The 25,149-nt window shown below is 39.9% G+C and overlaps 1 pseudogene; it reads right to left on the reverse strand.

Moving 5' to 3' along the window:
• The window catches only part of LOC139598945 (neuromedin-K receptor-like), a 33,778-nt pseudogene extending 12,979 nt beyond the window's left edge, over nt 1-20,799 (reverse strand).
• Nucleotides 20,800-25,149: the final 4,350 nt, after the last annotated feature.

Below are 25,149 nucleotides of genomic sequence, written 5' to 3' on the forward strand. Positions count from 1 at the left end.
TATTGGTTATTCTGCCTCATCCTTATGGAATAAAAGGTGCCTCTTTGTATGTATGTGTTTAGGGAGGGGGTCATACATTGTAATTAATGTGATGATTGTGCAAGAACTTAATTAATCGTAAATGAAAAGCCCAAATCAGGCTTTCATGTTAGTATTCTGTATTCTTGTGGAGACTTTTGGTAGCTATGGGAATGTATTACTGATCAAAATAGTAACAGCTATCTTATTCTGCAAGTATTTTCACCAGAAGGATACTCATGTGATATTCTGACCCTCATTACCCTTTTCAAGTTTAAGAAAAACTTAGAGAAAATAAGCTTAAAAAAAGTCCTATTCTGCAAACTTTTGACTGCAATAGCAATTACTTGCAAGTAGAGACTTTGACTTTAGTGTTAATAGCAATCTGGTGAGTCTGGCAGGGTATTTATCTTTATGATTATGGAACAACTGCTCAAAATGTTAGTGGAACACTAACATCTACAGTGGGGTCCAATAACCTTGTTAATGGCCAGTCCTGGCTCACACATGCAGAGCCATGGAGAAGAGCAACAGGCAGGGTAAGCATCTGTGCTCTGTAGGAAGCATGTCACATCTCCTCATGTAACTTAGTCCATCTACATGGTTACAAACCCAATTTTAGGCATGTGTAGCACTTTGTGAAGTCAGGCTTAGCTTCATTAGGATTGGTTTGCATCTACCATATTAACAAAGCAATTTCATATTTCCCATGAATAGTCAGAGTTAAGGATATCATAGTAAGAGGTACCCTGAAGCAGAATGAGAGGAAACCCCTCTTTAGTTATTAATGTTTGTAAGTAATTTTACCTGTTATATTTCACTACTGAGCATGATTTGGGAAACACTTTCCACTGGAAAGGTGGTTGAGAGAAAAAAAAATTACTGAAATTATTTAATACTAATCTCTCTCCAATATGGGGTATATTCTCTAAGTATCAGTCTTGAGATGTACCTAATTTAATGTATTAGGAGTTTTGTACAGCAAAATAAAGGCATGCCAGATAAGTTTGATGACAAGCACTTCTGAGCAACTGTGCTGCTGCAGAAGTAAGAAGGAACTGGGATGTGGAAGACCTGTGGGAGCAGAAGTCACAGTGCTGGTCATATACTTTGTATGGTACCAGTAGTGATTGTGTCCCTAGGTGGGGTGGTGGCAGTGACAGATATCACAGAGCAGATGGGAACTGCTGGACTGGTACTATGCTAGTTTTGATGGGTTGTTTTACACTGTACTTCCATAGGTATGATCCTACTCAGAAAAATTCTGGCATTTGCTCAATTAAGGACCAATAAAATTTTATGCTGTGAATTTGTTTGCCTGTTGTGAACAAAAAAGGAGGAGACAGATGTTTTTGACTCATTACAGCAAGACCAGGTCATCCATTTCATGAAAGCAAAAAAAAAAAAGAATTATTAGGATGTTCCAGATGAGGCATTCTCAGTAGAGAACAGGGAGTTACCCCTGTGCACGACCATGGTGACACTACATTGATGGCATTCCTTGTCTGGTTTTGGTCACTTGTTGCATAAAGATGTTATATAAAAGAAGATCAGAAGCACTAGTTTCATTTATGTAACAAATGTAAACAAAGACTGAGAGAAGAAATGGACATAAAACCATCTGTAAACATGACACCAGTGAGGGATGTTAAGTAATTAATTAAACTAACTGAGAATAATGGCATAGAGCTGTCTATAAAGAAATTTAGCCTGGGAAACTGAACTCTAGGATTGGTGAGTGTTTTAGAAGATGGAGTTTTAAGAGGATATCAAGGGAATTCTCTAAGAGTTGTTTGTGGTGACAGGCCTGAGGGCTGGTTCCTGTTCTGTTTTCATTTAATGTTTTACCATTGAAAGACACAAACTGACACTCAGTGAATAAGTGGAGAAAGCACTGGACAGCACAGTTCGACATCTTCCAATGTCTGGCAAACAAGGGATGAGTTTGTTTTCTGAAGAGCCTTTAAAACCATCTGAGAATTCCTTCTTCCTGTTTTCTTTCTCTTTAAGTTAAGTAAGAAATGTGACATTGTGGAACACAAAACTTTCCATGACTCATTGATATGAAAATCTTCAAAAATATTTAATTTCGAGAGTAGCTTCACAAAATCTGAGATATATGACTACGTGATTATAGCCTCAGAGGAGACTGACTTAAAAGTATGAAATCATAAAGTCAGACTTATCACTTCAGGAACTTTTCGGTCACTTTGTATTTTGCTTAGGGGAAACACAGTGTATGAGCATAAGCTGCCACTTTGGTATTTTTGTTACACCTTCAGTTGCCAGAGGAATTAATCAGGGACATTTCTATGTAAGGACTGCAGTCTTTAAAAAGCATCTCTGTTTCTATTGATTGTTGGCTGATAACAGAGCAGTGGAGTGCCCAGAAGTGGTGCTAGCTGGGGCGAGTTGTTCTTCAACCTCATATTACTAAGCCTTTTTTCTTTTTGAATGTGCTGAACAAGGATTTCTAAATTTGTGAATGTGGCTGCACTCAAGTACACCTGTGGCTTTCAATCATGATAGAGCTTTGGCCGGCAAGGTGCTCACAGTGCATCAGCATTTTGGATAAATGATGATTTAACTGTAGCTGTATGAAATTTCAGCTAGTCAAGCCATACAGCCACCCACACATTACAATATAAGCCATAGTGCTATGACTGTTAGATCAGTGAGATCGCCTCTTCTTAAAACAGTGTTTATTTCTCCAGCTTAATCTTCTATGTTAGCTCTCTTCTGGTATTTATTTAGTCTGTTTTGTACTTTGTTTTCATTGCCACTCTCTGCAAAGTCAAAGAGAAGACGCATTTACAGAAGATGTGTATTGATGGACCAAAAAATTACACAGGCCCCTATTTTTGGCAGGAGATACACAGTATTCCTAGTAAACTGAGCTTCTGCACCTCATTACCCCACAACAGGATGAGTAGGTTGTTTAACATATCACTCCCAGAAAGTGTAAGATCAGCTAAAGGGAAGAGGTGTGTGAGCAAAGTGCTCTGACACCACCATGGCAGTTGTTTCTGTCTGGGTGCACAAGCACAAAACGAATCTTCAAGGTGGAAACACTCATGTCCCATGAATAAATAAATCGATGAGGAAGGCACAATGGCAATGTAAGTTCTCTTCAGTAGACTGCTGTTGCATGGCAGGTTTGGGTGATCTGTAGTCCTACACTGTATGTAGGGTGAAGATGCCGTCACTGTACATACAGGGTGTTCCAGGATTTAGTTCTCTTTGCACACCTAAACATGTCTAGTGAATATTTTGACATATGGGCAGCCTTGGCAAAACATTACCTGAAAAAAGACCATAAAATTGTGTTTCTTACTGTCTGACTTTTTAAAACTAGTCACAAGTGATGATTCAGTGTATATAAGGGCATCAGCTGTCAAGATTGGGCTTTCCCTTGAAATCTGTAGTACAAATTTGTGTAGAGTAGTTGACTGCAGGGGAGGATTTAATTGAATTTAGGATAATCAAGTTATATTTACTTTCTGCTGTATTAAACTTCTATTCCCTATGCCATTTTGAAAATGGCATATAAATATAAGTTGAGATTGCAGTGCTGGTCCCATGCTGGGATAAGCCAGAAGAGGGGTTGCTTAAATAACTGGTTTTAAATAACTGACTGAAGATTTTAAACTTACCATGTCTTTATGCAGTCCCATGAGGAAGCAATTACTTTCCAACCTTGAAGAAGTCTGAGCAAATATGTAGGATAAAAGTGAAGTTTCAAGATGGTGTAGAAAGTCACATGCAAGACAAACCCTTGGACCCAGAGTGTCAAAACATTTTGTTTCACATGGCTGGATGAAAACTTTCACAAAAGGTTTTATGACTGGAGCAATATCTAACCCTAGTCTGTCTGTCTAGGCTTAGTGGTTGCTTGTTAACTAGAAGGATCTCTGATTTCAGAGTTAATTATTTGCTATCATCTGATCTGTGAGTTCATAGTGTAATATTTTCATCAACTATTTATTTTTAATAAGCTTTATATTATGAGGAGAGTCTTGTTTTTCAAATCTCTGTCAGCCCATAATTGATTCAGTATTTCAAGAGTTTTGATGCCATACTGCAATGTTTTAGACTTTGACTCTCTTGCTTTTTTTTTTTCCTTTTCTCTTTTTTCCTGCCTCTTCTCCACAATAAATTACTCCATAGAGAAACAAATAATCTTCTAATTTTTTGGTCTGACCTGATTGGCTACCTTTTAATGCCAGCAAAAGTATCATTTTTTCTAACTAGTGCTTCTCTTTGTAAATTGTGGTATAAAATACATATTGATGTGTTTTCATGTAATTTATTCATATGTGATAAAGAAATAAAAAAGGAAAACCTGCATTTTTAGTGGCACTGAAAGCCAGTGAGAATTCAGGAGTATTTTTATAGCTGCACTGCTATGTAAAAACTGGAGCATAAAGACATAGGACAGTTCCTTCTGAATCAGACAGCTGCCCATCTATCCTACTGTTCAGTCCAGAGGCAGTAGAAAGTGCTATTTATCCTATGAACCTGGCCATTTTCCAGCTTCTATTTTCCTAATACTGTCTCAGCACCCAGGATTGTATTAAAGAGGAGTGCATCTCTGATCCATCCTTTCAGTATCTGCTTGGACATTAGGGAGAATTTTTGGACATCAGGAAGCATTTCTTCATTAAAAGGGTTGTCAGCCATCGGAAAAGGCTGCCCAGGGACGTGGTGGAGTCACTATATCTGAAAGTGTTCAAGAAATGAATGGACATGGCACTTAGTGTTGTGGTCTGGTTGACAGTGGAGACCGGTCAGATGTTGGACTCGTTGATCTTGGAGGTCTTTTCAAACCTTTTCCAACTCTATGATTTATGAATTTATTGTTTGCTAATTTTTCTAAAATCTTTCTGAATCCTGTGAGATCATAAGCATCTGGCAGGAGAACCTCTCAGATGCCCTTTACTGACGTTTAAATTACCCTTTCTTAAAGTGCTCTCTCTTCTACCAACCTTGTGCTCCTCTCCTATTAGTTCTTGCATTTCAGGATTTGGTGACCAGAAGTTCTTCAGTCACTTTATCCACTACCTTTGTGTTTCTCTAAACGCTGACATCTTGTCCCTTGGCCTCCTCGTCTCCAGACTAAAAAGTGCAGGCCATTTTAATCACTTCATAAGTCCTTTGATCATTTTTAGCTGCCCTTCCTTGGACTTTCTCTAAATCTATGAAAAGGAGGGGAAAGAAAAAGAGAACAAACCAGAGAAATACGTGTGAAGTATTCATACAGGAGTTCTCACAGAGGCTGGGAAGAAAACATATGGGGCTTTTTTTCTCATTTTATACTCAAATTTGAGAAAAAGAAACACATTGAAACAATGTGGCTTTTAATCAATCTTCATTGCTAAAATAAATTGAGATGACACGTCAGGCTGTGTTAGGAGAAGCAGAAAATACAGGCAGAAGCATAAGTGTGGAGGAATGAAAATTACTGAAAAAGATGCCTGGTGGCATATTATCACAAAGTAACAGCCATGAGTAAAAGGAACAGTAAAGGAAATAGAAAAGGAGAACATTTTCTGCTCCTCTATATTCTTCCCATTGTGGCCAGGCAATAGCATCTTCTGATGAGATAAATGTTCTTTTTTTCAGCAAACTGTTGTATCAGAACTGTACCTCTTGATAAAAACAATACTAATTGATTTTACTTGCAGTACATGATTATTCCCTCTTATGGTTTAAGTAAAGCTGAAAGAATGATTGGAACTTGTTAGATAGCAAAAGCAGGGTGTGGAGACGACATCTGAGAGCAAGGATTTGCAGTGGATATAAAGAACATTTTGACCTAGCAAATCTTATAGTAATATTATGAGACACTTGTACAAACTTGTTATGTGTGACACCATTGAGACTATAATTCCACATTATGAAAATAGGAATTGCAGGAGAATAGATGATGTTCAGCTGGACATTAGTCAGTCTCATGCCAGGAGCTTTAAGAAGAAGGGATAATGGCTGCAAAGTCCCCACATGTAGCAAATGTTCAGAAGTTCAAAAGACTGATACCAGGCAGATTTAAATGGGACAGTCCCTGAGATATTTGAGCTGTGTGTCCAAAAAAAAAAAAGGGGTTTGTAGTTTCATCCAGTCCTGAATTTTTAAATATTTGGTCTTTGACTTTACAGATACTAAGCATGACTTTGTGTTGTCCAGCCTACAGTATGCAGTGTGAAATTCTTTGAATCCTTCATCCCTTAATGATGCTTTCGGGAGGATTCAGGACTGTATTGCCCAATCATATATATGAAGTGATGAGACTATGTTGAACTACTAACAACTTTGTCAAGCTTCAAATCTTTTGCTGGCAAACATTGTTTCTTTTAAAGGTCTTACATGAACTGTTCACTACCTTCTTAATATTAAATTCCATTTCAAACAACCCTAATCAGACACCTTTGTGCTGTAACATTGCCTGATATGAAACATAGTCAGCTATTTAATATTTCTCCTTCATTATAAGTGCATAGATTTTACATATGTCTTGATACCTATATACTATATAGCAAGAGAAACAGATTATTTCTTTGTCTGAAAAGGGCAAAGCACTAGCTCTGAGAGACAGGCTGAGTTATGGCTTTATTTGGATTCCAGTCTGTTAGTTCCTCTCCATGAATAACCAATTATGATTCATCTTTTCAAATACCAGTTTGTGGTGGTTTGACAGGAAATGTGTTTTTTGGGATGCTATGGTTGGGCCAATGGATGTTCAGATTTTAATATTGGTATCTAATATGGCCATTAGGACATGGATCCGCCTCTGAGAACACGGGGTTAAAAGCAGAGCTCTCCCCTGGGAGGCTCTCTTGGGTTCCGGTGAGGAAAGAGTTCGGATCTCTCCCCTGTCCAGCTGCTGCTGCTGGGCGGGGGAGGGGAGCCATGCGGCCAGGTGAGGTAGGCCGAGGCTTGGACCGAGAGGGCAGGTGAAGAGGCCCCTGAGGATGGAAGGGTGGGAGAAGTACCAGGAGGCACCGGGCAGCCCCCCCCCAAGAGAGAGAGAGAGTACAGCCTGTGCTTGAGACTGTGTTACCTTGAAACTTGATAACATGTGCCGGCAACACGGCTGAGAAGGAGAAGTGGAGGCGGGGGGAGGATGCAGCGAGAAGGTGTCCAGCCACTGTGGGAGTTCCTGAGAAGGCAGAGTCCAAGTTTTTAACCCTTTTTGGACAATGAAAACTTTAGAGAACATTGACCTTTCCTAGAAGAGAGATAGAGTGGAAGATGAGGAAGGAAATGGGCAAGTGTGAGAGAGGTCTGGGCGAGTGAGAAATAGTGGAAGAATAGAGAAGAATCCTAGAGGGAAGAGATGGAGTGGCTTTTGCTGGACTCTTTTTGTACAGCCATGGACAGAACCCTGTTCCTTGTGATACAGAGACTGCATCCAGGGGGAGGCAATGCCTCAGAACCAAGAGGGTTCAGTGTTGGTACCCCTCGGCCCCAGGGGCTGAAAAAATATGGGGGGGACAGGTGTCCCAAAGGTGAGACTGTGCTCTTTTTGGAATGGGACAGAGCATCCTTAAAAAGACAACCCTAGAAGCAGCTCTGGTCCATGTTCAGTGGTGAGAGCACTGGACAGGAAAGGAAGAGGTCACGACAGCAGATGTACTCCGGGCAGTGCCACAAATGACACGGAAACACACGAGGCTTCAGCTGTGTTTCCAGGGGAAGCCCATGGTACAAGAAGGACTCCTCTCCTCTTGATGAACTGAGGATTGATTGTCTGAAGGGTGGTTCTGGACCAAGAGTTGGTGATTTGGGGAATAGATGTATTGTATTGGAAATTTGGTGGGGGGAGGAGGAAATGTATTTGTAAGGTTTTCATTTTTCCTGTGTGTGTTCCTTTTTACTTATAGTTGTAGTGTAGTTGATAAAGTTTTGTTTTCTTTATTTCTAAGTGGGAGCCTGCTTTGCTTATTCCTGGTCACATCTCACAGCAGAAACCAGGGAGAGGATATCCTCATGGGGGCACTGGCATTGTGCCAGTGTCAAACCATGACACAGTTATTTCATGAATCCTGCTGGAGAGCACAGCAGTGTAGCTAAAGTGTTGTCATGGAGCTCTACCCATAAAGTCACTGATGCAGTTATAATATATCTGCACATAATTTAATTCCCTTGTTGCATGTCTCGAAGGTATGCATCTCTGTACTCTCACATTTAAAATCCTCTAATTAGGGATGCTCTTCTTTGTCTCTTGTATATATTTAGAATTCTAAACAGGTGCTGTTTTTAAAGTATTCAAGGGATTTAATTGGGCTCTCTGTTTCATATAGTAAAAGCCAGATTTGGTCTTCAGAGACCTCTAGTTTCTATGTCACAAGATGATTATTTTACTTAGTCATTATGATAACAGGTCCTGAAATTCTGGCATGTCCTGGTTCTGCAATAATTTAATAATTTCCCTTCCACATTTGCTTTTGCAAGATGTGTCTGTTACAGAAAGTGATTTCTGCAGTGTCCTGAAAGAAATGAAAATGTTAGTGTTCTCCAGAATTTGCAGGAGATCTCGTGTTCTCTCAGGAACAAAATATGCCCCACTCTGCTGTTGCTGCAGCCCAGTAGCATATTCCACTGTTAAAACATACAGCATCAGGAAGCAAACTGAGCAACTGAAAATGGGCTCATCGTGAATTAGATGTTTGTGTTAAGGTACCATTTTTTCAAATCTGAAAGGTTAAATACATTTTAGTAAAAAAAATGTATCAGAAATAAAAAAGCAGAAGGCCGCCTTACTAAATAAGTAAAGTTAGGTTAAGAAAAAGAATGTTGTAGGAAAGAAACTTTCACTGCACTGCGACATTAGGAAAACTAAACTGGAGATAGTAAAATAGTTCATAAGCAATCCCAAGTCTAGTTAGTTTAAGCAATACCTACAGTGAAAGGGATTGAAAGAAAATATCTGGGAAAACTTGTTTGCATTTCTCACAAAAAAATTATTGTTTAAAAATCTAATTTATTTATTACAAGCAGTCTGATTAGTGCTTATCTCAAATATGCATGGACCTTAATCCCCTGAGAGCTACAGCAAGATTCACTTTTGTTTCAGTAGGATGACAATCTTACCTAACAAGAGCTAATGGTTTGCTAGCCCAGTGTTCAAAAGTCAGTATCTTAACTCTCTGAAGGCTAAACTTTTTGCCTTAGCTTCCACATAGCAGACACAGTGTGTGCTGCTGCATGTGGAGTAAGAAGTTAAAACCCAAATATTTCCTTTATTTAATGACAAATATTAATGTTATGAAAAGAACAGCCAGTGAACAGAGAAGACAACTTGTCAAACTTAATCAAATTTTGTACTGAAGTCGATCTCTCATTACTGCTATTTCAAGTGATTTGGTGTTTCTGAAAGAATTTACTGTGATATGTTGCAACAAAATTGCAGATGATTTTATAAGTATTCACTTAGTGGGGTTTACTGGAACAGTACCTTTCTCTTAGCTTTGAGCTGCTCATGATATTCGTTGGATGTGTTGCTTGGTATTTCTCCTCCCCAGAGGGTAATTCCCACCATGGAATAAGTGATGCCCATGACAAGCAGTGGGAAGCAGTAGACCAGCACAATCACAATAACATGATACCTGCGATGAAAAGATATTAAGGTGGTAAGTGCCTTCAGAGGAGCTATACCAATGGAATGGGCTGCTGCAAGTCAAGACTTCTATTTTAGCACAAAGCATGTTTTATATTAACTGACTAGTCCTTGGTGTTTTCACTGTCTTTTTGAAAGTCTGGAATTGCACTGCAAATTTATGTACATTTTAATGCATGTGCTTTGTGGGGTATCTACTGCTGAGCCTGCACTAGTATATTATGAGTGACTCTATTATTATTGTGATTAGTGACTGCAGAGTAAGGTGTGTTTGTTCATAACTAGCTGAGTTGATTTAATTGCACAACCAAGTATCATGAGGGAAAGCTAGGCATTTGGAGCTCTAGTCTGGACCATAAATGAAAGAGAAAAAGAAGTATTTTAGTGATATATTGATGCAAAAACCCTGATAAGAGTCCTGTCACCCACCGTTTTTCATATGGCAGATCTATTGCACACAGACAACACAGATCTGCAGCCTGTGTGCAATATAGTCACCACTGCTGATGTCAGCACTGGGAAAACAAAGATAATTTCTTTTGCCTCCTGCTAGTTCCTGGTTAAATGTCAGCTTCAGATGAAATCCTAGTGAATGATAAGTGAAGGATCCCCAACTGTCACTGAGAGTGACCTTCCTGCCCTAAAGAGATATGTCTGTGACTGGCTTCTAAAGTGATAAAAATTATATGTGACTAGGACGTCTTTCACCTGCCTCATAAAGAGCAAAAGGTCAAATTTGATTCCAGATTGTGTTCAAGGCTGAAAGTCTGTGTAACTATGTTTTTCTTAAATGTCAGTGATGACATGAAAGGACAGATGCCTAAGTAGCCACTTATTCCTAATTCTACCAGAGGGACAAATAGGATATATTTAATTTAATTGACTGATATTCTCATTTTCAGAAAGTGGAAACAGTTACAGGTTATCCAGTTTTCTCTTTTGGACTAATATCTGACATAAGTAATTGTGGTAGTGTAACAGAATGAAGTGGCAAAATCCAGCCCTCCCATGAAGAAATCTAGAGAAAAAAAAAACTGGTTAGGTCCTTCTCATTCTCTACAATTACCTGAAAGGAGATTGCAGAGAGGTGGATGTTTGTCTCTTCTCCCTAGTTACAAGAGAAGAAATAGCTTCAGGCTGTACCAGGGAAGGTTTAGACTGAATATCGGGAAAATTTTATTCATGAGAAAGTTTGTCAGGCATTGGTACAGGCTTCCCAGAGAATCAGTTGATTCACCATCCCTGGGTTTTTTGAAAACATGTAGGTGTGGCACTCAGGGACATGGTCTAGTGGCAGACTTGGTAGTGTAGGGTCAGTGGTTGGATTTGATGACCTTCGAAGTCTTTTCCAACTTAAATGATTCTAAGGAGAGACCAGAAAGCTTTGTTTTCCTGGTTAGGATAAAGAGGAAACTTGCTTTGAATTGCATGTTATGTTCCCAGTTCTGACCATCTCTGTCTGTATAGAAGTAGCAATCTTATGTGGAGCAATGATGGTAAAAGTGCAGCACAGGAGGGAGCACACAGATGTGGAAGAGAATAAATTTGTTCTGTTTATCACACATAATGCTTTATCATCCTTACTTAGAAATCTGGCTCTGCATATCTCAGTGATCAAAGCTGTTAGTTATTTTGCATGTAGACTATCTGCACAATGCCAGAGATTTTGCCAAGTCCATTGCAAGTCTCAACACCACCATGCACAAGTTTAAAAGAACAAAAGCTTACTTAAAATGCTGTTTTGGACCACCTGGCCATGCTACATAGCAAAGAGTTCTCCCAGGCATCACCTTGGTTATGGAGTATAGGCATTGAGGAAAGGCCAACAGGAATGCAAAAATCCATATGCTCCAAATGACCACCTTGGTAGCAGTTGCAGAGAGCCTAGGTTTCAAGGGATCAATAATGGCCATATATCTGTAAAAGAAAGCAAAAACCTCTGTGTAAGAACTCTTCAGAGATTCACATGTATCTGGAATCAGCCAAAGCTTAGGATAAAAGTGGAGATATTTGTCTTCCTGCAGTTCTAATATTGCTGTGCTCTTTGTGTGGTTCTGCTCCAATGAAGGCAGTGCTGAAAGGAGAAGCAGGTTCATTGGATATTATTTTGCAGCTATGGGACACCCACTTAATCATATGTATTATCAGTAGAGAAACTATTCTGCAAAAAGTTAGACCATTCTGTTACTGTACAGCCTGATGGAAAAGCAGAATGCAGCTGGATCCTCTGTTACTCTGCTAGGTCATACAACATTTATTTCTTATACAAAATTTTACAGCCAAGCTGTCAGGATTATTAGTCATCTGTCCCAAAGCTACAGGAACCTGATAAGTCCACATGCATTTATTTCAGTAGAGAGAGACTGACTTCAGATTGTCTGCCAAAGAACACCAGAGCAACCGATTCATACAGAGACTGAGAGAAGAGCCAGTTTGGAACTGGTAAAAGCACCAAGGGAAATAGACGCATAAAGCAAGAAAACATCTCATTTGCCTTCTCAGTTCCCATGCTCCCAGGAAGGATAGCATTCTTTGTGCTGCCCTGTAATTGCATAGGAAATTCAGGTATGCTGGTAACCTTAGAAGAACATGCCAAAAAAGAATCAAAATGTTTAAGTAATTACAATGTAAAAGTTTAGGAAAAAAAGCAATGAGAAAAAGCATCTAGACCGACAATAATAGAAAAACAAGTCTTATTTTCTGTTTTTTGATCTCTGTTACAGGTGCAAGGAATAAGGGAGACACAGGATTTGTATCCATCATTTTTTGATGAATATCTTGTGTTTGCTGCAATTGAAAGACTCATACTCATTTCAAATAAATGAATGAGTGATATATTTTAATTGTTATGGTACACATCTAGGTTCTTGGCAGACTTGTCCAAGGTTTTTACGTATGGACATTAACCATGAGACAATAAAAATAATATTTATAAGATAATATTCCTGATAAAAATTTGTGCAAGAATCTTTTGCATCCATATTTACGTGCTGTGGTACACAAATTTCACTCAAGATAGTCTTATTTTTTGGAAATTTTATCGTTGACAGATGAGTAATTACAGAACAGATATTTGTTTTAGCAAAGCTAACTCTGTTTATAGTTAATGATAAAATATGTGATAAATCCAACATTGGTCATAATAGTGCTATGCCTTTTCTAGTAGACGTAACTACCTTAATATCTTAAAACATCTAAGTGCTGTCAGAAACAGGGAGTGATCTAAAACAGCTTCAGTTCTGAAACATCAATTTCCATATCTGGTATTTCAAGCTTGTTAATTTTTTGTTTTTACTGTACTTTGATATTTTTTCTCTGTAGGGTAACAGTTAGTTCCCCTCTCTTTCACATGCCTTTTGGCTTTTTATTTCAGCTAAACTGGTGCATTTGGTATTACATAGTATGAAATAGTTTTGAGTGGTGGGTACCACTTGGTAAAGTCAGGTTTGTAGTCATGAGCCCCATCTTTCAAATTGAGCTGGCTTTTGTGTGGACTGCCAAGCACTGTCCAAATATTTGAAGATCTTTACTTGTAGTAAGTGATAAGCTGTAAGCAAATAATAATTTTCACATGCTTGTGAGACTCTTAAGGCATCTCCTTCTAGCCTGGAATAATTCCTTCAAATTGCTACTTTTCTTCAGATTGCACATTGCTATTATTTTATGTGCTATTGTCAGATTTCTATTATATTCACATGATTCTTATTCTCAGTTATATTACTCTTACTCCCAGTAGATACCAACAGTAGGTCTTGTTGCCTAAGATAAAATTTGGTTGTTTTATCTCCCTGTCTGCCCTTTAAAGACATGGATTGTTTGGGTGAAGTGACTCATACAGCTCTACTGATGGAACTTTTAACAACTGGCTGTCTGAGTAAAATAAGTCAAAGGCCAAGGATCAGATGAAAAGTATGCTATTTATCTTTAGAGTTCAAATCTGAATGATAAGCCAGCAGCCTAGCTATTGCACAAGATTGATTACAAATATGTAGCAGGCAGTCATTCTAACAAGCAAAATGGAAAGGAAGTAGGGGAACTTTGACTATTCCCTCAATAATAGCTTTGTGCTGGATAGATTTAGTGGAGAGTATTGACAGCTCTGTTACAGAGCCTTTGATAACAAATCTAAGTTATTCTACTTTGCCGGTATGCTAACAATTACAGTGTATTCTGTAAGTGTAAGTTCTCTAAGTGGCTTTTCTTAGAAACAAAATTGCTTCATTAACATAGTGAGATATTGCTTTATAACTGCAATTATTATATTCACTCAGATTTGTCATACATGTTTGGTAGCATTTTCTTAGGGAAACCATCATTGCCACAAGTAAAGTAGAAAATGTGGAATGAGCCTTCATTGAAGGTCAAGAACTACCTCCATGTTTGAACAGAATCTGGATGTTATCTCTGTAGCCAAAAGAAGCCTTGAAAAGAAGTGAGTTCTTCCTGCACTGTTAGCTGTCATTTGCAAAGGAGGCACACATGCTCCTGCTTATGATTTTGTTCGCTGTAAATGTTATCTTGCCATTACAGGTATCTAAGGGTAGTTTGTCTATCTCTTTAGGCTCAATCTGAAGTAGTGGTAGCTAAATTTTCAGTTTGTTCTCGCTTTTGATCTCTCTCCATTCAGCAAGGGTGCTTCTAGCAGGAATGAAAGCTCCTGCTAGCACAGGCTAGAAGTTCCATGCTTAGGTGTTGCTCAGAAAATCAGTGAGGTAAGGAGGTTAAGGATAAGATAATGGGTATGTATGATGAGCATATTTCCCCTGTATATTACAATTCCCCATGGCTGACTACTGTCATATTTCATGGTGTAGTTCTGTCATTATGGCTAATTTTTTGCTCTGTATGATATCCTTACATATATTAAGGATGGGAAAATGCTAGCTACAAGGGGGGGAAGAGTAGGTATGCTGTCTGAATTGTGCAGTGAATGGTGCTGAACATGGTGTAGAAATATAAGAAATGTTTGAATAGGCCAGGAGTGAAAGAGAGAATGATGAGATATATAGGATCTAGCAAAAGAACTGAGACTAGGGAGCAGTTTGTTGAATGAAAAAAATAGAAGTGAAAAGAGAAAAATGAGAAACTAGAAGGAGAAGCAAAGAAAGGAGAATTGTAGAATAACAGCATATAGAAATTGTGTTGAGAGAGGAGAGAATAAGAAAGGAAACTGGGGTTCATATAAGAGCAAAAGACATGACAGAAATCAGCCCTAGCATAGGAGAGATTCCAAGGTAAGTAGATGTGGTATAAAACCAGAACATTTTGGCAGTGTGGCTTGGTGGCAAGCCCTTTTGCCTCTGCAGGTGTATGGGAGAGAACTCCCAGAGAGTTTTTCTCTCTGTAATCAGCCAACCATAAACAGTGTGCGAGGGGAACAGCAGGACTTCTTGGGTGCTCCAATGTCATCTGTCTTACAGACTGTTCTGCTACTCCACAGTTCTTTCAAGTAGTCTGAGCTTCATCATTGAATCACAGAGTGAGTTGGAAGTGACTCATGAGAGTCATTGAGTCCAACTCCTGACCCTGCACAAGACCATCCCCAAGAATCCCACTGTGTGCCTGAGAGCATTATCCAGCTGAGACAGGCTGTGCTGTGCCCACTTCCCTGGGGAGCCTGTTCCAGTGCCCAACCACCCTCGCAGTGAAGAACCTTTTCCTGATACCTGACCTAAACCTCCCCTGACTCAGCTTCATGCTGTTCCTCCAGGTCCTGTCACTGGTCAGGAGGGTGAAGAAACCACTGCCTGTCCTGCTTTCCCTTGTGAGGATGCTAAAGTCTGCAGTGAGGTCTTCCCTCAGTTTCCTCCTCTCTAGGCTGAGCAATCTAAGTGACCTCAGCCACTCCTCATAAGGCTTCCCCTCCAGACCCTTCACCAGCCTTGTGGTCCTCCTCTAGATGCTCTCTAGACAGATTAATGCCTTTATGTTATAGTGCCCAAAATTTATGCACTTGTTCTGAAGCCAGTGACAAATGCAGAAGCCCTCATAGGTTCACCATGTTCTGTGATATTTATACGCAGACCTTGTACCTCTCCACACCTCCTCTCCAGGGACTGTAAAAGATGGTAGGCATTTGAGCTGAAGAAGGATTTCTAATGCTACAAGCAACTGAAGCCTTGTTACACCACTGAAAAGCATTCTGGAGCCACACAGACATTTTTTCAGTGGGGTGCTGTGACAATTTGCTTTGCGGTCTTTGGACAGTTACTGTTCAGTCTGTCACCAGGCTTGAACAGTGTGATTCCCTGCTGAATAAAGGACTCTGAACTCCCACTGAGGTGGTTTGATTTAAAGATGGGACTTGTAATGATTTCTCACTCCAGTGGGAGCTGCTGATAGTGCCACAGATAGCTTATTCTACCCAACAAAGCAGGGATGTAAAATCTATATCACTGAAAGGAATGAACTCATTATACTCATTTATCACAACAAGCAAAAATTATTATTACCCCACCCAACAAAACATTTATACTTAGAAATAATTATAAGATGGAATATGCATATTTAGAAATGCAGGGATGGAAATATGTGCAGGTAGAGTTCAAGCCAGCACTTCCAAGAATGTGGATTGCTCAACAACTGCACCATGTTCTTCCATGTATGACTCCAAAGCATTTTAGGTAGCACTTCAGTTTCATATGCACATCATTAGCACATGATTTTTTTTTTTTTTTTGGCCATATGACATCCCACTGTCATCACTTCTCTTACAGCTTTATCTTGTGTTAATCTTTGTCCCTAATTGATTACTACTGAAGTCAGCAAGAGTCTTTCCACTGAGTTTAATGAGAAATCACTCAGGCTTCATGATACAATGGCTGGTGCATCATGGTGTACTTGCTGCTGCACTCTTCATAGCTGCTGGGGTCAGAACAGATCCAGTTCCCTTCTGAACTGCTCTGTTTGTCTATAGTCTACAATTTAGACTCTTCTTTTCTTGTGTCTTGGGTTCACCAAATCAAGAAAATCTGTTTTCTCTGAAACAAAAATATAGACAGTCTTCTTTTGAATAATGTTGATAAACTCTTTAAGCCAGTAGTTTTAATAGCAGCATAATCATGTATCTCTTTTACAGTTTTCAAGTAACATGAGCCAAATAGCTGCTAAATACTATAAAAGCTTGAGAAGTTTGTGTATTATGGTCCCAACAATAGAAAAGATAAAAAATAAACCTAATTTGTCTTTTTGTAAAATAGCATAGACTGGCCAATACAGCCAGGAAGACCTTTAATCTTTAACATATCATTTAGAAAATTGTGGCAAAAATACACAAGGTGTTATTAAAACAAAATGATGTTCAAAATTGGATCCTACAAATGCCCATTTGGAGACCCAGCTGGAAGCCTTTAATCATCCTAACTGATTTGTTTCACCTGTTTACAATGTGTTTATAAACTCACATGGGGCAAAATGTAATCGTTCCAGATTGTAACAGGAAATTGGAACTTGACAAAGGAAGAGACTGAGAGAAAAATCATAATGCTTGCATGCAAGTGACTTGTCAACAGGAGACAGCAGAGCATGCTTCTTTCATGAATACACAGAGGCTGTTATTCCCTCAAGACAGAAGCTGATCTTGAGACTTTCTATTTAGAATCAACTGGTATTTAAAAAACTGAAGGAAATTTCTGTGATTCCCTGCCCTTGTTTAGAACATTGCTGTAGAAAATCCTCCAAAATGTCAGCTATATAGAGTAGACTAAAGGTGATGGAATGAGCTGAGATTTTAAAGGCATTTTTTGTATGATGAAAACAAAATCTTTAACTTTTGTATTCTTTAATCTCCATCTGCTACCTAATCTCTAGCAGATAGAGATTAAAGAATACAAAAGTTTAAGATTTTGTTTACTAGAGCAAGGCTCCTTCTTTTCTTGTGGGACTGGTTTGTCTTCATTTATTTAGTCTGACTTTCTCTGCAGGAAGAGTGGCTGTGGGCATTTCTGTAGGACTATAACTGACTGTTGAGAAAGACTGGTTTTGGTGCACTGAAGGGTCTGTTGTGCAGTGTTCACCTTAAAGCTAATGCCATAAAGAAGGTGTGTGACAACATGACAGATAAACACATGGTACATTTGAGATATCAGTGGGCAATATCCCAGGAGTATAATTTGGCCTTGGTTTACCCAGAGGAATGTGTGTTGCTCTGAGTGAATGACTATTTGTGCTTTGAGCAGGGGGAAACACTGAAGTTTTTCTGAAATCAGGAGTAGCTTCTAATGCCTTGCTTACAAGCACCTCATAACTAAAACCTAAAACCAGTAATACTGAAAGTTTCCAGGATGGCTGAGCTCTCATAAACAGTGCTTTCTGCTTGAGGAGAATCTGGTAACTGACAATGGGCTAGATTTTTATGAGTATGTAATTGATTTTATGCAATGTATTCTATACCTATGAATATTGATAGGAAAGGTCTGTCTCATAAAATGGTAGACTGACTTCCTCTGACAGAAAGGTTTCTGTTTCTCCTTTTCTTTTAATATCATCTATGTAGTCTATTGAGGACCAGTATCAGTGCAAGATCTGTAGAAACAGCTCCAGCTGCATAACCACTGTTAGTGTCTACATTTCTGCCACTGTCATCTAGATGGCTTCCTTCTTGTTTCTGCAGTTATCTTGAAATAATTTTATTTTAGTGAAACACAAATATGTGAATGATACAGCTTTCTCTCCTGGTTGGTAAATCAGTCAGAAAAACATGCATTTAGGCAATAATATTTAAGAAAACAAACAAATAAACAAAACAAACCTCTCTCCCCAAAAAACTCATCACGCCAACCCTTGACTAACTTTTAAAAGTACCACAGGCTACATTGCATAGTAAACCACAGAACATATTTTAATAGTTTTCATTAAATTATAAATAAGAGTATGCCTTTTAGGCTAAGACTGTCTAAAATGAACTTCTTGTTTGAACATAAAGTTAAAACATACTGGATATTTCCTCTCTGGAACAACAATTCTGGGGGCTTGTTACTGTTGTAAATGCTGCTTGTATTTCTCAAGATATTGGTGTATCAACCTCTTTTTTTTACAGCACCTTTTGAAAGCAGCTTATTAAATAGAATATTTACTCAGTGTGACAGTGGTCACAGGGGTTCTTGGATGAGGGAAGAGACGAAAATGTTGACTCCATGTTCAGAAGGCTTGATTTATTATTTTATTATATATATATATATATATATATATATTACATTATAACTATACTAAAAAGAAATAGAAGGAAAAGGTTAATCTCAGAAGGCTAGCTAAGAATAGAATGGAATGAATAACAAAGGTCTGTTGCTCAGACAGAGAGTCCAAGCTATCTGGTCTGTGGTTGGCCATTAATTGTAAACATTCAAGATGGGCCAATCACAGACACACCTGATGCATTCCACAGCAGCAGATAACCATTGTTTACATTTTGTTGCTGTAGCTTCTCAGCTTCTCAGCAGGAAAAAATCTTAAGAAAAGGATTTTCATAAAAGATGTCTGCAACAACTCAGTACAAAACAAAAAGCAAAAAATAACTGTTATGCCTGTATTTTTTTTCCAGACTGCCCCAGTATGTTTTTAATAATGTAACTCTGACATGAATTTTAAACAAAACTTCAAGTCCTGTCTTTTTGCCCAATCACTATGAAATTGTACCATTGCAAGAAAAGGTTTGTTTTTCCTAGGCCTCTGCATGCTGAATCCTGTTGCCATTGCTTCAAAGTGTTCTGCAGAAACTATCTCACCTCCTTACTAAGAGAGAAAGAGAATTGTCAAGTCCAAAAAAATATTTTTAGACCCCCAGGTGATAGAGAGTCCTTTGTGTTTCAGCTCTTGATATTTGAACCCTTAATGCCCTCCTATTGAACTTTCTCTCCAGTTCTGAGAATTTGTAGTTTTCAGAGGGCAGCCTAGATACTGGAACCCATAAATAAGATGTGCTTCATCTTCAGATACTCTTTGAGGAAGACAGAGAAATGGGGAAGGGATTTCCTCTTTGAATTCTATGGTTTGACTGGAAAAGTAAGAATAGAAATACTAGTGATAATTTCTAAAGCATATCTTGCATTTTTTTCCCTTTGTGACGTGCAGTGACCAAGGCCAATTCCTGATGTTGTGATTTTGAAGTCATCCATCAGTTTGAAATAACATCGTGTTGCACTTTAGTGTGATGGTAGGGGTATGGCAGGTAGTTTTTTCTGTAGTTATGTGGCACCAGAGGCTTTAGGAAAAGCCAGCTTACAGTAAAGTGGCATCTTATGGGAAAAGACAGAAGCTCTGTCAATTTCTTATGGTGAAAATATTCTCAGGTATGAGTGGGAGGTCTCTAGCCTGTGAAGCACAAGAAACCTGAAAAAAACTCCATCTCCTTTTTTGTTTTTCTTGTTCTGATGCTCATCTCTCACAAGTCTTCAGTGCAAATTCTCACTTCTTTTTAAACGAAAACCATTTATTTTGAGAGATCTAAATCTGAGGGATAGGGAATGAGAGAGAGGCCAAAGGCTGCAGATCTATTTGAGCTGAGCTCTGTGCCAGGTGTGGCAGCTGGCTGGGCAGTGCAGGTTTCCTTCTGTCACTGCTTCAGCCTCCTCCATTCACCAGTGAGCCAAGCACAAAACACTTGGTGCCAAGCTCATGTTCAAGGATGCAAATACCAGCAGATCTTCTTGATGTGCATCTCCTGCTGACACTGCTGCCATATAATCATAACACAGGGTCATGCCCTGTGCACTCCATGTCTTAACCTGCCAGAAATGTTTGAGATCATTTTTACACATACGGGAGTTGGCCCTTCTATTGCAGCTGGGAGTCATGGGTGGAGGCCGAATTGAGCGGATTTTCCGGTTGTGGCTAGGATGAGGCCTAGTAGGGGTAGTGTGGGGGTTTGGGAGGGGGTGGGAAGTTGTTGGATTTCTCAGGTGTTTGTGGAGGAGGCCAGTCATGCTATGCAGAGGATAAGTCCGACGTCTCCAATTCGGTTGTAAAGTATGGCTTGGAGGGCGGCAGTGTTGGCTTCTGCCCGACCGTGTCATCAGCTGATTAGTAGGAAGGATATGATTCCGACTCCTTCTCAGCCAATGAATAGGACAAATAGGTTGTTTGCGATGATTAGGATGAGCATAGCGATTAGGAAGAATAGTAGGTAAGTGAAAAATTTTGTAATGTAAGGATCTGAGGCTATATATCATGTTGCGAATTGTAGGATGGATCATGATACAAACAGTGCAATGGGGAGGAAGATAAGAGAGTAGAAGTCTATTTTTAGGCTGATGGGGATTTTGAAGGTTATGATGAACTTTCATTCCCAGAAGGAGGTGAGGCTTTCTGTTCCGGAGTAGATCTAAATTGTTATTTGGATTAGGCTGATTAGAAAGGAAGTTTTGACTGTGTTTATGATTGTGCTGGGGGTATTTTTGAGGTTGCTGGATAGAAGGGGGAATAGTATGGGGGTGGAGAGGGTTACTAGGGTTAAGAGTATGAATGTGTTTAGGACTAGTGAGAGGTCCATTACTTTCACTTGGATTTGCACCAAGATGAGTGCTCCTATTTCCCTGTACTTTATTATTTCTGAGCACACAAGGCAGGTAACAGATACTTAATAACAGTCAGATAATAGATGGTTTGGAAGGAATATCAGTTTAAAATGTTTATGGTGCATGAAGGCCTTGAGCAATTTGTCCCAGGAATGGGAAATCAGGCAGAGTGTGATACCAAAATGTATTCTACTGGAAAGATAAGACATTTTTGTGCCAACTGCCTACTTCAGAATTTCAGTAACATTAATTTATAGTGCATGTGGTACTATTTTGTGACAATAATAACTGCTCTTACAGAATACATCTGGAGAGATTGAAGAGCCTAAGTGATATTTTGAGGATGTGAGTGTGTATATATGATGAGTTTGGGTTTTATTTTATGAGGTGAATCCTGTTTTTGTCTCATGTCCGTCTTCTGTTACAAGCTTGTATCATTACTTTTGCTGAAGTCTGAGTGTATAGAAGGATTATTAACAGCCATCAGTAACTGAAAAATGTCACAGGAAAAAGAGAAAACTGACACAGGATATGTGTGCTTCTGTAGATATATTAAAAGTGAGAAAATAAGGTGGGAAACTAGAATGACAGGTATTGAATAAGGACATACATATGCATGCTAGAAACTAGGTAACACTAAGGTTCATAAAAAAGAGAGAAGGCTGTGCAAGAGGAGAAATAAAATTGAATATTAAATATAAAGTCACATAAAATGAATCAAATGCTTTTTTGCCTTCAAAGACTAAAAACTTCCAGACATACTAGAAAGAAAATAAATGGTAAGATATGAATAGGATCAGCAACTACTCACCATTGCTATTAGAATACTTTTAAGTCCAGAGGAGTTGCTTTTATGAAGAATTAAATTCATTGACATGTGAAAATCATTATGGAATTGCAGAGAGAAAAGTAACTGAGAAAGTAATACAGTAAATGTGCTAAAACCAGGGGAAAATGCATAGTACTAAGTGCTCTTCTGAAGGCATGTTATTTTGTGCTATATTGCTGCATCCCCAAACTTCCACTGTAATCATCAAGCATCTGCAGAGAATTTTTAGGCCTACACACAAAACAGGTTGTCTAATGAAGCAATCTCAGGACTCAAAAGTAATTGCTGGCATACCTGAACAACCTTCTTTGCATGCTAAGATCTTGTAGGAAAGGACAGCAGATCTTAAGTATTAGGTGGCCTCAATTCTGCATAATTTACTGTCATTAGTATGTCCAAGAAGTGAACTGCAGTCACACACTGTATTGCCATGATCACAGATGGAGTTTAGAATCATGGATGGACCCTTTAGGATCATGCACTGGTGAGTGACAAGGGCATATTGGCTCCAGAATTATCTCCTATTCAGTTTATCTTGGACTATTTATAAGTTTGTCCACATAACATAGCTAAAGGAACTGTTGCACTGGAAGCAATGGAACTGTGCAGTGTGAGCTACAGAAGAATGCAGGAATGAATGCCCATGAAGCAGCACAGCATAAAATCCCAGCTGCTTTTGGTGCCTGAAACAACTTGGTTTGAACTATCTGTGCCATCTCTGCAGTAGATTGCAAACAGCCTGCTGGAAAAGAAGGAGAAAGCAGGGAAAAAAACCCACCAGGCGCGGAGGGGGCTTTTTCGGCGCGGCGCAAGGCAGCTCCGGTTTCGGGTTTGCCGCGCGGGCGGGGGGGCTCTGTCTATCCCCCGGCACGGCGTGGCGAGTTCTGATTCTGTGCTGCTGCCGGCGGCACTTTTAAAAGCAGTACAAGCAGCTGCGTAGTGAAGGGCTAAAGGTCTGCGTGTTTTCACTTGTTAACTGCGGTTTTTGGAAATCCATAGCTGATTTGGTTTTTTTGGTGATTTACAGAAACCGGGGGACCAATTGGAAACTTTAAATAAAGAGGCACTGCAAGATGTGGCACTTGCAGCAAAAACCTCTTTACTTCTCATGCATGATGAGTCAATGCCAACAATGCATTTTTCTACTATTAAACAAGGGACAGATCAAAGTTTTATCAAATTTGTGGACAGACTTAGAGATGCTCTGGAGAAACAGAGAGCACAGAGGCAAGGAAGGAACTCTTATGTAAACTTGCCTTGAGTAACTCAAATGAACAATGCAAAGCCATTCTGAGGTCTCTACCCGTGGATACAGACCCTACCATAGAGCAAATGCTGGAATGCTGTACACGTCACATGTGCACTGAAAATACAGTGGCCCAAGCAGTTGCTAAGGGTATTGCTGAAGGAGTTTCTGGGGCATATGCAGTAATAGCTTCTAAAGACCAAGCTAAATGCTATCACTGTGGGGATCTTGGACATTACATAAAGGACTGCCCAGAGAGATCACCTCCCCAATACCACTGTAACAATTATCAAAGACCCCAGAATCAGCAGCGTTACCAGCAGCGTCTGGGAAACACCTTGCGCAGCCCGGTGGAGCCCCGGGCTATGACAACAAATCAAAGGCCACCCAGACCCAACCATGCACCATCCCAGGAGGTTCTGGACCACAAGAAGAGGACCCAACACACGGGGCGATACAGATGGGAACCCGCCGCCAATTGGGAACTGCTTTGTTCATTGACTTTAATAATGAGAATGTTCACCGTGTTCCCACAGGCAAATATGGGCCAAAAGGTGGTCCTTCGCACATTTTAATTATAGGTGACTCTCTTAATAGCCCAAAGGAAATTTTCGTTGTTCCAGAAGTGCTGACAGTGCATCCAGGACAAGAGATCCTTGTCCAGGTATACTGCATGGACTTACCATTTTTTCTTTCAAAGGGAACTCCAATAGCACAAGCCTTCTTACTCCCAAAGAATCACAGGGAACAGATTCCTCTCAACCCTACAGCTATGTGGGCACAAGTCGTGGGACCAACCAAGCCTACCATCGAGTGCGGCCTTACCTGCAAAGGGGAGAAGACCCACCTACCAGGGATGCTCTACACTGGTGCTGACGTGACCATCATTGCCCGCTCAGAATGGCCAGCACACTGGGATCTACAACCTGTTGCAGGCATGATTTCAGGGATTGGTGGAGCTACGGTATCCATGCAAAGCAAGAACAACATCCTCGTGGAAGGGCCTGAAGGCAAGCTGGCAACCATTCGTCCATTCGTGGTAAGGGCCCCCATCACCCTTTGGGGCAGAGATGTTCTATCCCAGTGGGGAGCTTCCCTACGTATTCCCACTCAGGATTTCTAATTGGGGCCACTGAAGCACGTGCACTGCCAGATAGACCTCGTCTCACCTGGAAACGCCACAAGCCGATCTGGATCAAACAGTGGCCCCTCTCTAAAGCCAAGCTGCACGCCCTAAACACCCTTGTGGAAGAACAGCTCGCAAAAGGCCACATAGTGGAGTCCAACAGCCCTTGGAACTCTCCAGTCTTGGTTCTACCAAAGGCTGGGACAAACAGGTGGAGGCTTCTCCACAACCTTCGCAGAATCAACGAGGTCATCGAGGACATGGGCACCCTCCAGCCTGGCCTGCCCCCACATCAATGCTGCCTAGAGACTGGACACTTGCTATCATAGACATTAAGGACTGTTTCTTCAGCATTCCTCTACACCCTGAGGATGCTCCACGGTTTGTTTTTCCGTACCCTCTCTTAAACAAAGAGGCTCCGCTCAAAAGATATCATTGGTGTTATCTTCCTTGAGGCCTGAAAAACAGTCCGACTATATGCCAGTGGTACGTGGCTCACCTCCTGTCTCCCATTCGGAAATCATTTTCAGATGCTATCATCCACCACTATGTGGATGATATCCTGGTGTGTGCTTCAGATAAAGCTTACTTGGACAAAACAGTTAAAAAGATTATTGAAACCATAGAAAAGTCAGGAATGGAGATTCATGAGGATAAAATACAGTACACCAACCCATAGACTTACCTTGGAGTCCAGATCTGGGAAAGGACCATCGTACCTCAGCAGCTCACCATAAACGACGACCCAAAAACCCTGAGGGACTTACACAGCCTGTGCAGATCCATCAACTGGGTACATCCGCT

The sequence above is a fragment of the Agelaius tricolor genome, unplaced genomic scaffold, assembly GCF_023055355.1.
Source record: "Agelaius tricolor isolate 1412-34295 unplaced genomic scaffold, bAgeTri1.0.p SCAF_21, whole genome shotgun sequence".
NCBI classification, from domain to species: Eukaryota; Metazoa; Chordata; class Aves; order Passeriformes; family Icteridae; genus Agelaius; species Agelaius tricolor.